This window comes from Ostrea edulis, chromosome 4 (assembly GCF_947568905.1).
Source record: "Ostrea edulis chromosome 4, xbOstEdul1.1, whole genome shotgun sequence".
Classification (NCBI taxonomy): Eukaryota; Metazoa; Mollusca; class Bivalvia; order Ostreida; family Ostreidae; genus Ostrea; species Ostrea edulis.
This window is the reverse complement of record NC_079167.1, coordinates 76,516,046-76,528,853: the sequence shown is the minus strand read 5'-3', so window position 1 is coordinate 76,528,853 and position 12,808 is coordinate 76,516,046. Positions and strand designations below refer to the sequence as shown.

At 35.1% G+C, this 12,808-nt stretch overlaps 2 protein-coding genes across 2 annotated transcripts in view; one reads left to right on the top strand and one right to left on the bottom strand.

Moving 5' to 3' along the window:
* LOC125669264 (cadherin-23-like) overlaps window positions 1–3,128 on the bottom strand; it is a 63,729-nt gene extending 60,601 nt beyond the window's left edge. The window contains exon 1 of the mRNA XM_056163833.1: window positions 3,085–3,128. The gene's annotated coding sequence lies outside the window, so the exon portion shown is untranslated. The remainder of the gene's footprint in view (window positions 1–3,084) is intronic.
* A 34-nt stretch (window positions 3,129–3,162) lies between these two features.
* The window catches only part of LOC125668031 (cadherin-23-like), a 90,486-nt gene continuing 80,840 nt past the window's right edge, over window positions 3,163–12,808 (top strand). The window contains exons 1-2 of the mRNA XM_056163829.1: window positions 3,163–3,299; window positions 5,092–5,261. The gene's annotated coding sequence lies outside the window, so the exon portion shown is untranslated. The remainder of the gene's footprint in view (window positions 3,300–5,091; window positions 5,262–12,808) is intronic.

Sequence of the window (12,808 nt, the reverse complement as noted above, 5' to 3'; positions counted from 1 at the left end):
TGATGATCTCAAGGTCCTATGTGGCTGGTAAACAGGACATAGCTATCTCATGTATGCTGGTGCTGAGAAAGAGTGTAGTGATTTATGTATGGTTGTCAGCACTTTAAACACAACACGTTGATTTACCGGCAGCCAGCCAAAATAATATTTAGATTTACTATTTAATCTTGTAATAAAAAACTTAGAAAGTTTTGATTATATATGCTTAAAACTGTAAAAACCGAACCACGGAAGTGTGTGAGGAGTACGAACACTCTCGAACATGGGGCTGTATCTCGGTCCCACGTATACAGAATGAAAACAAAGCTTTGTTGCTGAATCCCTTCTCAGACACAGTAAATGCACCTCACTTTATGCTTAGAGAAGTTGATCGTGCCTCTAGGATGGTTAATATTGCCAAACAAAAACAAAACATCAAACCCAAATGCCGCGGGATTTCTCAACCATTCTTCATACAGTAATTGTACTTTCCGTTTCTTGAAGTGGATTGCACCGATTCACTATCTTATAGTGATTATACCTACGCTGTTTGGAATTAATTAGATTTGAAAGATATCAATTTTTTTAAAGTTCAGATTGCACAATTTTGTTAATATCTAATGTTTGAAATATACTAAATTTAATGTTTGAAATATATTAGATTTAATGTTTAAAATATATGCAATTGAAATTAGATTAAAAACTGGATTTTTTAGCATTGCACACTCTTTTTTCCTTTACCATATGACAACATCTATGCCGTTCTATGACTGTTCCGTTACATGTGACAACATTTATTTCGTTCTATGGCTGTTCCGTTACACGTGGCAACATCTATGTCGTTTATGGCTGTTCCGTTACATGTGGCAACATCTATGCTGTTCTATGGCTGTTCCGTTACATGTGACAACATTTATTTCGTTCTATGGCTGTTCCGTTACATGTGACAACATCTATGCCGTTCTATGGCTGTTCCGTTACATGTGACAACACCTATGCCGTTCTATGGCTGTTCCGTTACATGTGACAACATCTATGCCGTTCTATGGCTGTTCCGTTACATGTGAAAACACCTATGCGGTTATATGGCTGTTCCGTTACATGTGACAACATCTATGCCCTTCTATGGCTGTTCCGTTACATGTGACAACATCTATGCCGTTCTATGGCTGTTCCGTTACATGTGACAACACCTATGCCGTTATATGGTTGTTCCGTTACATGTGACAACATCTATGCCGTTCTATGGCTGTTCCGTTACATGTGACAACACTTATGCTGTTCTATGGTTGTTCCGTTACATGTGAGAACACCTATGCCGTTCTATGGCTGTTCTGTTACATATGACAACATCTATGGCTGTTCCATTACATGTGACAACACTTATGCTGTTCTATGGCTGTTCCGTTACATGTGACAACACCTATGCCGTTCTATGGCTGTTCCGTTACATATGACAACATCTATGGCTGTTCCGTTACATGTGACAACACCTATGCCGTTCTATGGCTGTTCCGTTAAATGTGACAACACCTATGCCGTTCTATGGCTGTTCCGTTAATCACTGGTTAGTCAAACAAAATAGTAGGCGAGTTTTAAAACATATAAAACATGCAGACATTAAGAAAGGTTTTAAAAATGTAAAGATATTCAATGACTTATTATTTTTTGAAAGCTGTAGTCTCATAATTGCAACAGTGTGCGCAAACAAATTTTCATAACCCGCTAACGCGCGTTATTCATTTTGTATGCACTCACGTTGCAGTTATGGGACTATATGAAAGGTGGAGATAACGAACAGTGATCAATACCATAAGCAATACAAAATAGAGAGTTGGGAAATCCTTTTATCTGGTTTCTAAATTCGAAGGCTTAAAATTTATCTTGATTTACAATAATGCGTAGGGGAAGTTTATGCTTTATAAACCACTAGCAGATTATTTGCAGCTTGTATACCAGAGAAAACCAACCCAAAAGCAATTTTAATCCCAATAACATGGTTATTCACATCTAATAAAGTTATTGTTATTCAAATTTACACCACGTGGTTTTTTTAACCCATTCAAAGGTTTTGAAGGAAATCGGAAATAAATATGTCACAGTTGTAGTATTTTTCTATATAATATATTGCAGGGGACTGACATTATCGGTGATGGTTGTGTCTTGCATCAATCAGTTTGGTTCCTTATGACATGAATTCAAGTCGAAACTTTTTCACATTTAAATTATTGTCATGTAATATGAAGACATATTTTCTTTACGCTTGAACTATTTTATCGTTGAATAGACTGATTTCCTAGGCCAATAAGAGTTCTCATTATAGCTAAAACTGAGGAATATGTGTTCCTGAACTAATCCACGTCCTCTATGTACATGTACATGTATCTATCCCAATGCTATGAATTTTGATTAAAAAAAAAGTATGATTCGCCGATAATTGTCCAGTTCTGCTTTTCATAATAAGTGTCATATGTATGTATCATGATAAAATTTTCCTTAATCTAACAGCATTCCCAATTTAATTCAGCCATCAGAATTCATTGTTTCCGACAATACTACTAATCTTTTCAAAGTTGCAATGCATTAATTGATTAAACAAAATTCTGGCAATTTTTCAAAATCATTTAAACATACTCGTATGGTAAAACTGAAAAAAAAAACCCACTTGAAAACGAAATCTTTCGTAACACTGTTATTTCTTTGTCGGCCCATTCCCGCCATATTTTAAGAACTTCACCAAGTGGCATCTACTGAATTGTATCGATGAAAACGTTTGCGCCATGTTGCATGCAGTGCATGTACAAATAATATCTAAAGTATCGGTGTTAAGGAGCTTGCTACTATTGAACGCCCAGACCGACCTTAAAAAGTAGCAGATAATAAATAGTGGATGCCATGAGGACAGTGTAATGTTTTGTTCATTTCAGGGAGTTTAACTGTACAATCGAAGACTAATCTTCCACGGTAAAGATAACGATGGCTTTGTAAATAAGGAAGTAATGAAGTCAGATAGCAGACATACGTGTATGGAACAAAGATGTCCGGCTTACAACGAAATTGTTAAGCATTAACATTGATACTTAAATTCATAAAAACTTATCCTACCTTGCCCAGATTGCATTGACTTTAGTTTGACAGATTGCGAAATCCTTAATAGCTTATCTTATAGTACTTTGTAATACCAGGGACTGATACAGATAAGGAGACTAACTTGGTATTAGCCAGCACAAAACATACCTCTCATGTTAGAATTAAAATGAAATCTTTTGGATAAAATTTCAGTGTGCTCAATAAATGCTTGAATACGTCCAACGATACAGGTACGTATGTCTTCCACATCTATCTTTTCTTTTTAAGAATTTTTCTGTGATTTGAATGAAGTTCGATGTGTCTTGGATATATTATTTTACTGCGCAAGTAAAACACATAGCATTTCATTGTGATGTCACATTTATTCAAATGAGGGACATATACTTAGTTACATTGATGCACCTTAGTCAATCTGCACTTACAAAGTAAACCTATGCTTGTGACTTTATAAAGGCAGTAAATACAGAACATTAATGTGAATTAAAAAATGTGGTGTTTTTTTTTTTTATTTTTTAAAAATGACCAAGTTTTATAGAAAAACAAACCTAGTGGGGGATCAGAATATCTTAGATAAACGATATAAGAACAGATGTGTTACATACACTGTAGGTTTGTTTGTGCAATCTGACCCCCTACACGCATAATCAAATATTAACGTATACACGTTGCTGCCTGCAATCAAATAAGTTGACTTGACAAAGACGAGTATCAGGAAACCTCAGCATATAAGCTTTATAAAGGAGGAAATTGGAGGGAATGGCGGGTGTAAAATTAATTTCCATATTGAAAGAGCATGACGGGTGTAAAATTAATTTCCAGTTTTAAAGAGAATGGCGGGTGTAAAATTAGTTTCCAGGTTTAAAGAAAATGACGGGTGTAAAATTAATTTCCAGTTTTAAAATGATGTCTTCATTCCGCGCAAATGCAGAAAAAATGACAAACGTCCTAATAAGAAGTTTTGATTGGTTAAGTACTGAATATGCTAAATGCAAGGCATTGAAACAAAAAAATACATACACAATTAAGGGGTGTGCATGCTGGAAATTTTCCACCCAAGACTGCAATGAATCGTGCAAAACCAGGACATTGACATAAATTGAAAAATCGTCATTTAATTTGAAAATGACGGAGTGATACATAATCCAATCTAATGGGTTCAGAATGCCTAGAAAAAAAAACCAAGAAAGAAAATATAAATCACATAGGTATGATTGTATGCAATCTGACCCGCTAAAACATATAAAACAAATAATCAAATGTTTAAAGAAACAGATTTATTGCTGCCTACAAACAAATAAGATGAATTTTACAAATAAATAAGGCCACCCTCAACAGTCGTTCTGAATAGTCAGTTTCTACCTTCTGTAAGCTTTTGAGATTGTCAATTTCAGTTTCATTCAATGCGCAAGGGTTGAGTGGGTGGGTTAGTGCGTGAGTCTTTAGGGTGATCGGTGGGGAAATACCATATTTTGGATAAATTATTGGTTCTGTATAAAATAATTTCATTCTAGAGAGGGGGAGGGGGAATGTACATAAGATCCACACTTCACATGCCTGTGCCCAGATGAAGTAAATACATACTAACTACAGAGAACTGGCAAGCTACATGTACACAATAAGCAAACAAAGACATACACAATGATATATAATTTATAAAGTCACCTGCCCTAGGGTCAAGAATATTTGGAGCAAATGAGTATAGAACAATAGACATGTCTGAACTGTCCAAGAAGTGAAATGCTTTCAATCCATCTCTGCCTTGAATTATTGCTACTTTGATTACAAAATACCTATGCTTAACAGCAAATGATGAATTCATATATCTGTCAGATAACGAATCCTAGCTGGTTACTGGGTAGGTACGCGGTCTTTATCTCGCGTGTTTTCTGAAAATATTACAGCCCTCTTCATGTCATTCGCCTTTTTAATGTTCACAGTTTGATAACAATACATTCAAAATAGATAAGGTGTAATTTTCCTTAAACCAGGTAAAATTTGTATTAAAACTTGATCTTATTTCAGAGACCAGCTCTTATTAATGACCAGTGCGGAATTTTCTGTTATCAGTCACGTGGTCATCGTATCAATATTATCGATTGGTTTACCTGCAAAGGGGAAGTGCAAGGCGTCTACAGAATGGATATATATTTCAGAAACAGCAGTTAAATTAAGACAAATTGATTAATATACAGGTAAGTTTTATCTTTATATGATTGTTATACATTTGTAGATCTCCTTACATCGTAAGAATGTAAGAATGAATGTATGATACTTATGAAGAAGATAACGGGCACCTGACCAAACTTGATATAACGTTTGAGTTTTTTGTTGGGCTCAATAAAGGTGTTGTATGATATTTGATCACATGTTCTCTAAGTTTTCATACAAGCTGACATGTATAGATATTGACAGGGTTTACACGTGTACGTGGATCTATAATGTTACATGTAGATCTGACGGACCGTATATTTACATATCCAGATTAGTACAAACTCGATATATACTGTTTATCATAAAATCCATCCTACATAAGATGGCCCATTGAATGATGTTTTGTTTCTTAGAATCAGGATAGGACATTGCGTACAATGATAAAGGTAAAAATACCAAATAGAGAACATTCTCATAAATCCTATACAAAATACAGAATAAGACGCAGATCAAATACGCACTTCTGGAAACAACGGGGTGGGAACAGGTGCCTGGGAGGAGTAACCCTCCCCTGTAGACCGCTGGGAGGAGTAAGCCTTCCCTGTAGACCGGTCACACCCACTGTGATTTCTCTATCGTGGTCAAGTAAACGGAGTAACCCGTGGTCAAAATCAGTGTACTAAATAGAACTACCTAAATATCTACCTACCTATCCTCTTCGCTCCAGTCGGAGCATAAGGTCAATACAAGACTTCACCACTCAGCTCTGTTTTTTGCTTTTGCCACTGCTTCTCCCCAAGTTCAGTTAAGACTCTTTAGCTCATTTACGACCGTCTTTCGCCAGGTTGTTTTTGGTCTTCCCCTTGGTCTTTTGCCTGGTGGTGTCCAACGTAAAGCCCTTTTTTGTATTGTTGTTCCATCCATTCTCAAGACGTGTCCAAGCCTAAATAGTATATATAATTTATCGACACAGTGCAAAGTACTGGATACTTGTCCAGTTGTTTCTAGAGAGTAGAATAATAAAAGTCACATCAGCAAACATCAACTGACACCGGGTTTACGGAAAATTGGACTCATATACATGACCGGTGTGACGATTCACTCTGTCAAAGAGTCCTAGCAGTGAACAAGTCCAGGTTGTTAGACTCTGTAATCCTAACATGAAATGTTCTTTATACCGTCCCGTATCTATGGTAGTCTGTTTATCTAATGTATTGTTATATCGTACCAGCTGGTTTCAGTTTACCCAAATAGTTATTGAATAACACTGTTTAGTCCTTATTTTTCGCATATGACCTTTTATCTTGACTCTACATTACAGTAGTTAGGTTATTTGATAACTCAATAAACTAAAGTAATATTCACTCAATGCATCAACACAACCCCGTACATCTTTTCTGGCGTTTCACTTTAAAGTGACATTCTCATCTTTTCGTCCCGTGGAGATTCGGGTTAGAATAGATCCTCAGTACCCCTTGCTTGTCGTAAGAGGCGACTAAATGGGGCGGTCCTTGGGATGAGACCGCAAAAAAAACGAGGCCACGTGTCACAGCAGGTGTGGCACGATAAAGACCTCTCCTTGCTCAATGGACATAAGCGCCGAGGACAGGCTTAAATTTTGCAGCTCTTTACCGGCATTGGTGACGTCTCCATAAGAGTGAAAGATTCTCGAGTGAGACGTTAAACAAGATACAATCAATCAATCAATCAATTAATCAACTCATCTTCTCCAATGTTTACATTCTGATACATTAGCTGAGGTCCTGCTTCCATTTTTCAAATTGATATTTATCCCCCCCCCCCCTCTACCTAAATCTACATTATTTAATCTGATTGGTTTAGAGGGGAAACAAATATAGACGTGTATCCTGCTAAATATCTAATAATATCTCTTTATATGTTTCTCTTAGATGATACCTGAAATGACGTCATGCGTTGACAATACAGCGCCATCTATACTTCCACATTAGGTCCGCTAACGTAATGGCAGAATTAGATTATCTCGTTGATTGTCACTGGAAAGTTCCAAAGCTATAGACGAAAAAAAATCTTTTTCAACTTTAGCTCACGTGGCAAAACATTCAATCTTTTAGAGTTAAAGTTACAGTGGCATATCAACCACTGGACTCAAGGATTTAAAGTCAAGCCTTATTTGACTTTGAGCCAATATTCACAAGGTTAACGTTGACGGTTTTGTTGGTCACGCCTTCTCGAGTTCGATACTAGACCATGACAAATGTACATCTGTAGGTAGTTGAAACAAGTAGGACTATTCCTTCACCCAATTCTCGGTTAATCGGAGGCCGTACCGTGTTAAGGTAGGCGTTGACATGATGGAGGACCCTCACTGCTAAATGACCATCAGCACCAAGCATATGTTCTAACTTGTAGCAATTCATCTTAAAGATGAGAACGTCTCCATGTGAGCGAAATATTCTTGAGAGAACTCTAGCTAAAAACCCACGCACTAACCCACCCACTCAACTGTCGCGCACTGAATGAAACTGAAATTGACAATCAGCATAATGTTGCTAGTTTCCTTTGGTGCACAGTGGTATTCAAAGGGTCAAACTCTCAGCGAGCTTTGATTGTTTATGAGTAAGTTACTCGGCATAATGTTGGTTTTCAGCATTCACAATTTCGTGCATTAAGACCGGTAAATGTATTTGAAAACACCAACTGAAATGTTATAGGTAACTACTACCATTTGTGTAATTAGAAAATCTGATGTAAAGCTTTATAATTAATGATGCCGTGTTATAATTAATGATATGCTGCTGAATAAACAAAATACTTAGTAACGGTCTTGAAATCCATAGGTATGTGATATTTAGGGTGGGAATGAAAATGTAAAGATTGATCAGGAGGTCTTGGCCTCTGTCACGTGTTTTTTTTTTTTTTTATCTGAATATCACTCTAAAATCATCCTTTTTCGGAACCTTTTTCGGTGGTTATCAATACGTCAATGTACGGAAAGTACTGAGAAGTGCTAGGCTTGGTTTGTAATGATGTTGTACGGATATACAAGTTATAATAGTACTATTAGCATATCAATACATAATTTTTGATTTTTAAAAATAATTTTTGCAAATTGTCAATTAATAAAAAGAATAAAATATGGGAATAATTTTCTAAGAAATTGAAAATGCATGATGTTCTAGTAGTTAAGATGGGATTTCTTTATAAAATGAGATCTTTTAGGAAATGGAAAATTTAAACGATTTCATATCTTGTAAATGAATAATTCGTGTCGTTGTTTGATCTAGTTCGATCCTTTATTGTAAGAATGACCTCATTTTGGAATGTTATATTACGTGTAATGAAATGACCTCATTTTGCAGTGATATATACATTATGTTGAAAACATTTTGTTGGAATAAATCGTTTTGATTTGTGAAAAATACGCCTTTTTATTAAATGCCATTTAAAAAGAATAATGCTTGAATTTGTTCTCAGTGTTGTCACACACAATATCATTCAGAACAAATTTCTGTTGAAAGGGAAATATAAAACCAATAAGTGAAATAGTAGTATCAGCCTAAAGCAAAAAGTAACAAAAGGCTAAGCCACATTTTAGGTGTATATCTCAAAAATTTAATGAATGTTCTCAGAGGATTCCAAAGGAATTCTCATTCATGTGATAAAATGTCAGAATATGCCTCATCATATCTCAATCCAATATTAAAGTGTATTTCTCGACAATCTCAAAAATATTCTCATATAAAACAATTCTAATTCATTTGGTAATTTTTCACATACACGCCACATACCATCTGATCTCATGAATTCAGTGTTCTAAATGAATCTGAAGGTAATCTCATTCGTCTGATGAAATCTCAGAAATATATATCATTATCCCAATCAAAGCTGAGGATATAATCTCAAGAAATATTAAATCACATTCTAAAGAAATATTAAATCAAATTAATCCCACTTAGACTTCCACGTGATTTATCTTGTATCCTTTCTCAAACAAGTGCTCAATTAGGAACTGGTCGCGGTAGGTCAGTGGTAGAGTGTACGCTTCAGCAGGTCTCGTGCCGTGGCCGCGTCAAACCTTAGAGACGTTAAAATAGATAGTGATTGCTCCTTTGCCGAACGTTCGGGTCTTTCGGATATGACCTTGAAAACCGAGGTCAGGCGTTGGCACGATAAAGAACCCTCACTGTTACGTCCCTGAGCACTAAGCATAGGTCTAAATTCGTGGTACTTCACCTACGGCTGGTGACATCCCAATATGAGTGAAAAGTCCTTGACGGGACGTAAAACAAACAAACAATAAATCAATAAATTCTTAATTAGGCCTATATCGGTATTGTATTATAAATGTATCCAATCCAGGGGTCCATGGTACCCTTGGGTGAATTCGATTAAGCGACCCGAGGTACACGAATTACTAGAGTTGTAAATAAAATGTCTAATTATCGACACTAATGTTGAACTCGTGTTACTCGAGTATACTCCCCATTTTAGCAGAAGTGACAAGTGTTCCGAAATGACGACGTGTTACAAGTAGGAAGAAACGTAGTGTGAAGATTCCTTTTAACAGCAGTTGTGAATACACAGGCTGTCGAAATGCTGAATTTACTAGAGGTCTAAGTATAATGATAACATTCTAATTATCTTTTACTACTTTGACAAAATGCAATTCTAAATGAGTATATGATAATTAGAAGATATAAAACAATTGCCTATGTTAATGCAACAATTTTTAAATATTACATTTTCCCATCAGAGTTCACAGCGCAGGATAAATGAGGACCTCTTGTGTGTAGAATGAATATACCTTGAGCTATGAATTGTTTTCTTCATTTTGCTTATATAAACCATTGAAATTCCAATTTCTTATTTTACAATATTATCACAGCTAAAAATTTTCCCTATTACTAATTATACACGTACTATATATTATTATTTTCTGTAATGATAATTGATACATGTATGTGATTTAGTAATTACTGAACTATAAATGCGTCCAATCCAAGGGCCCCTAGCACCCTAGGTGAAAATTACAATGGGGTTTCCGCGGAGACTTTACACCGAATAGTCAGTCTGTTACTTGTTAATAAAGACTTGCAAAACTAAAAAAATGAGGAAAAAAAACTATTTAGAAAAAAAATAATAATAATAAAAAAACGTAGGCCTAGATCTATATTATATCGAATGTTTTTCAAATGACTCCAGAATGATATTATGATTATCATTTATTCTTATATAAAGTTCCGTCTTCTTCTCAATTTGCTAAAACAAGGAAAAAATATCTAAATCTCATTGATCTTGTACATTGTATTAAATTCACATAACGTTATCTGTGAATTAGAAGTTTGGTTCTAAATAGTATGATACATTTAAAATTTATGTACTAGAACTCACTTTGAACGAAAGTTTAATACAGAAAGTTCACAGGCCTCATCACTTTTTGCTTGCTTATCAATACACTGAATACATGTATGAAAATATAGCATAAGAGACGTAGATATCTAATACACATTCATTTCCAGCACAGTCAACAGTTGATAGTGTTAATCTCTCTATAAATAGCTATCTTTATTAGTACAAGTTGTAACTGACGGTAAATCAATTGAAAAATTAAAGAAGAAATAGAATAACATATTTGTGATTGACTATATATAATCTCATGGAATCAGAGTGGGTCTGAAGCAATGCACCCGTCAAATCAGCAGAAAATATCGATTCGTGAATCATTGTCATCCTGTCAGTATTTCCTGTTCGTTATCTCCGATGTCCATTGACCTCGGGGGTCACTAGTTCGGGAAAATGCGGAAGAGAGGCACTACGCATGTGTCAAGTTTGTAAAAAAAAAAATCAATATGCCAATTTTATAGCAAATTCATGAACAAAATTTCTTACTTTCTTACACTTATGATACTCAAAGTCGTTCATGACACGATGCAATATTTTGAAGCAAACGAAATGTGTAGTTACTCACGGCAATTTCCATCTTTGTATGGCCTCGGTCTCAGCACCCCGGTTATCGTTCCCATGCCCGAGTTTACGGTGGTTGCGTCCAAACATATAACGGTGTATACGAAACGCTCATTCTAGTGTTTTTTCAAACAATATCCCCATGTTTATTTTGCTAAATATTTCATCAGATAAGGGGAATTATATTAGTGTATCTACATTTAAAAAGAAAATTCACAAAACATAATTAAATACATATCGTTAGAATTGTTGAGATTGGAAAACAAATGAAACTTGTAACAATTCCTTTCTCGTTATTCTAAGTTAACAAATGGCGATCACATTTTGAGAAAAAAAAAAAAAAAAAGACAGAGCAAAACAACTGAAGAGCAGAAAAAGAGGTTTACTAGAATAATTATAATTGTACTTTTATGTTTTCAATATTGTTTTCGGGGGGGGGGGGGGATGAAAATCTTTTATTAATTGGATCTGCATATAAAATATCTTTTTTCAGGGTGACACCAGAGATAAAGTTATAGAATTTGAAGGGTGAAATCATAATTCAAGTCTTTTTCAATAAACCTCTTTTTGTTTCTATTTGTGAAGGAACATACTGTTACGACCAGTGGGGGAGTAGGTGTCAGAAAATGACAAGGCCGGGTAAAGGGGAAAGGGGGGTGGTAAGCACTTGCTAAAAAATAAGTGAATGCAATTTTGAAATACATATCCATAAGTAAAGGTGTAACTTACAAAGGATATGAAATGGTGGAACCTGGAGATGACTTCACATTTTCTCTGCAATTCGCAAGAAATATAATTTCTGCTTCCTTTGTTCATAATAGCCCTTTTGATTAAACAATATGCTAACCCCCTCAAAATAGCAATCCGTCCAGTATTTGCCATTCCATTCCATTTTCCGTTCCGTGTTTTAACAACACCCGATCATTTCTCCACCTACTTGTTTACAAACTTCCAATCCACGCGATCTTTGATTTGATTATAAGATTTTCCAGACGGTGTAGTCTAAAAAAAATTTATTCTACCAAACAAAATTGAAATTCTGCTTGAGTTTATATCAATACAAGTGTATCTAGTGTTGATTTTAAGCAATGTTCTATCCCAATCCACATACTTTTATCCAAACATATTCAGAAAACAAATGATCGAGTGTCTCTGGCGATTGATTGCAATACGAGCATGATGGGGAGTTTTTAATACCACATCTATTCAAATAATAGTTTGTAGCAGATTATCTGTGAATCTTTTGGAATTGAAACCACTGCGATTTTGTTTCTGCAGTTGTATTAATAGGAAAATTATAAATATATTCCCATTCTTTTCTACCAAAGTTGATACCATTTTCTATCCATTTATTTTCAAAAGTTGCACAACGTTTTTTCTTTGAAATGAGGACATTGTACATTTCTTTACGACCTTTCGTAGATTTGAATATTAATTTAATAGTAGACGGATATCTAATGTTGTAATCGTTTACAATAACCTTATTGTCCTGTTGCACGTGTTTCTTTTTTGCTGTAACAAGACCAGAAAACTGAAGGAAGTTTACTTTTCCTGTAGACATGTCTTTAAATTCTGTAAATGACATAAATGAATGGTCCATATTACATAGGTCATTAATGTGTGTTATAGTATCTGTTTAAAA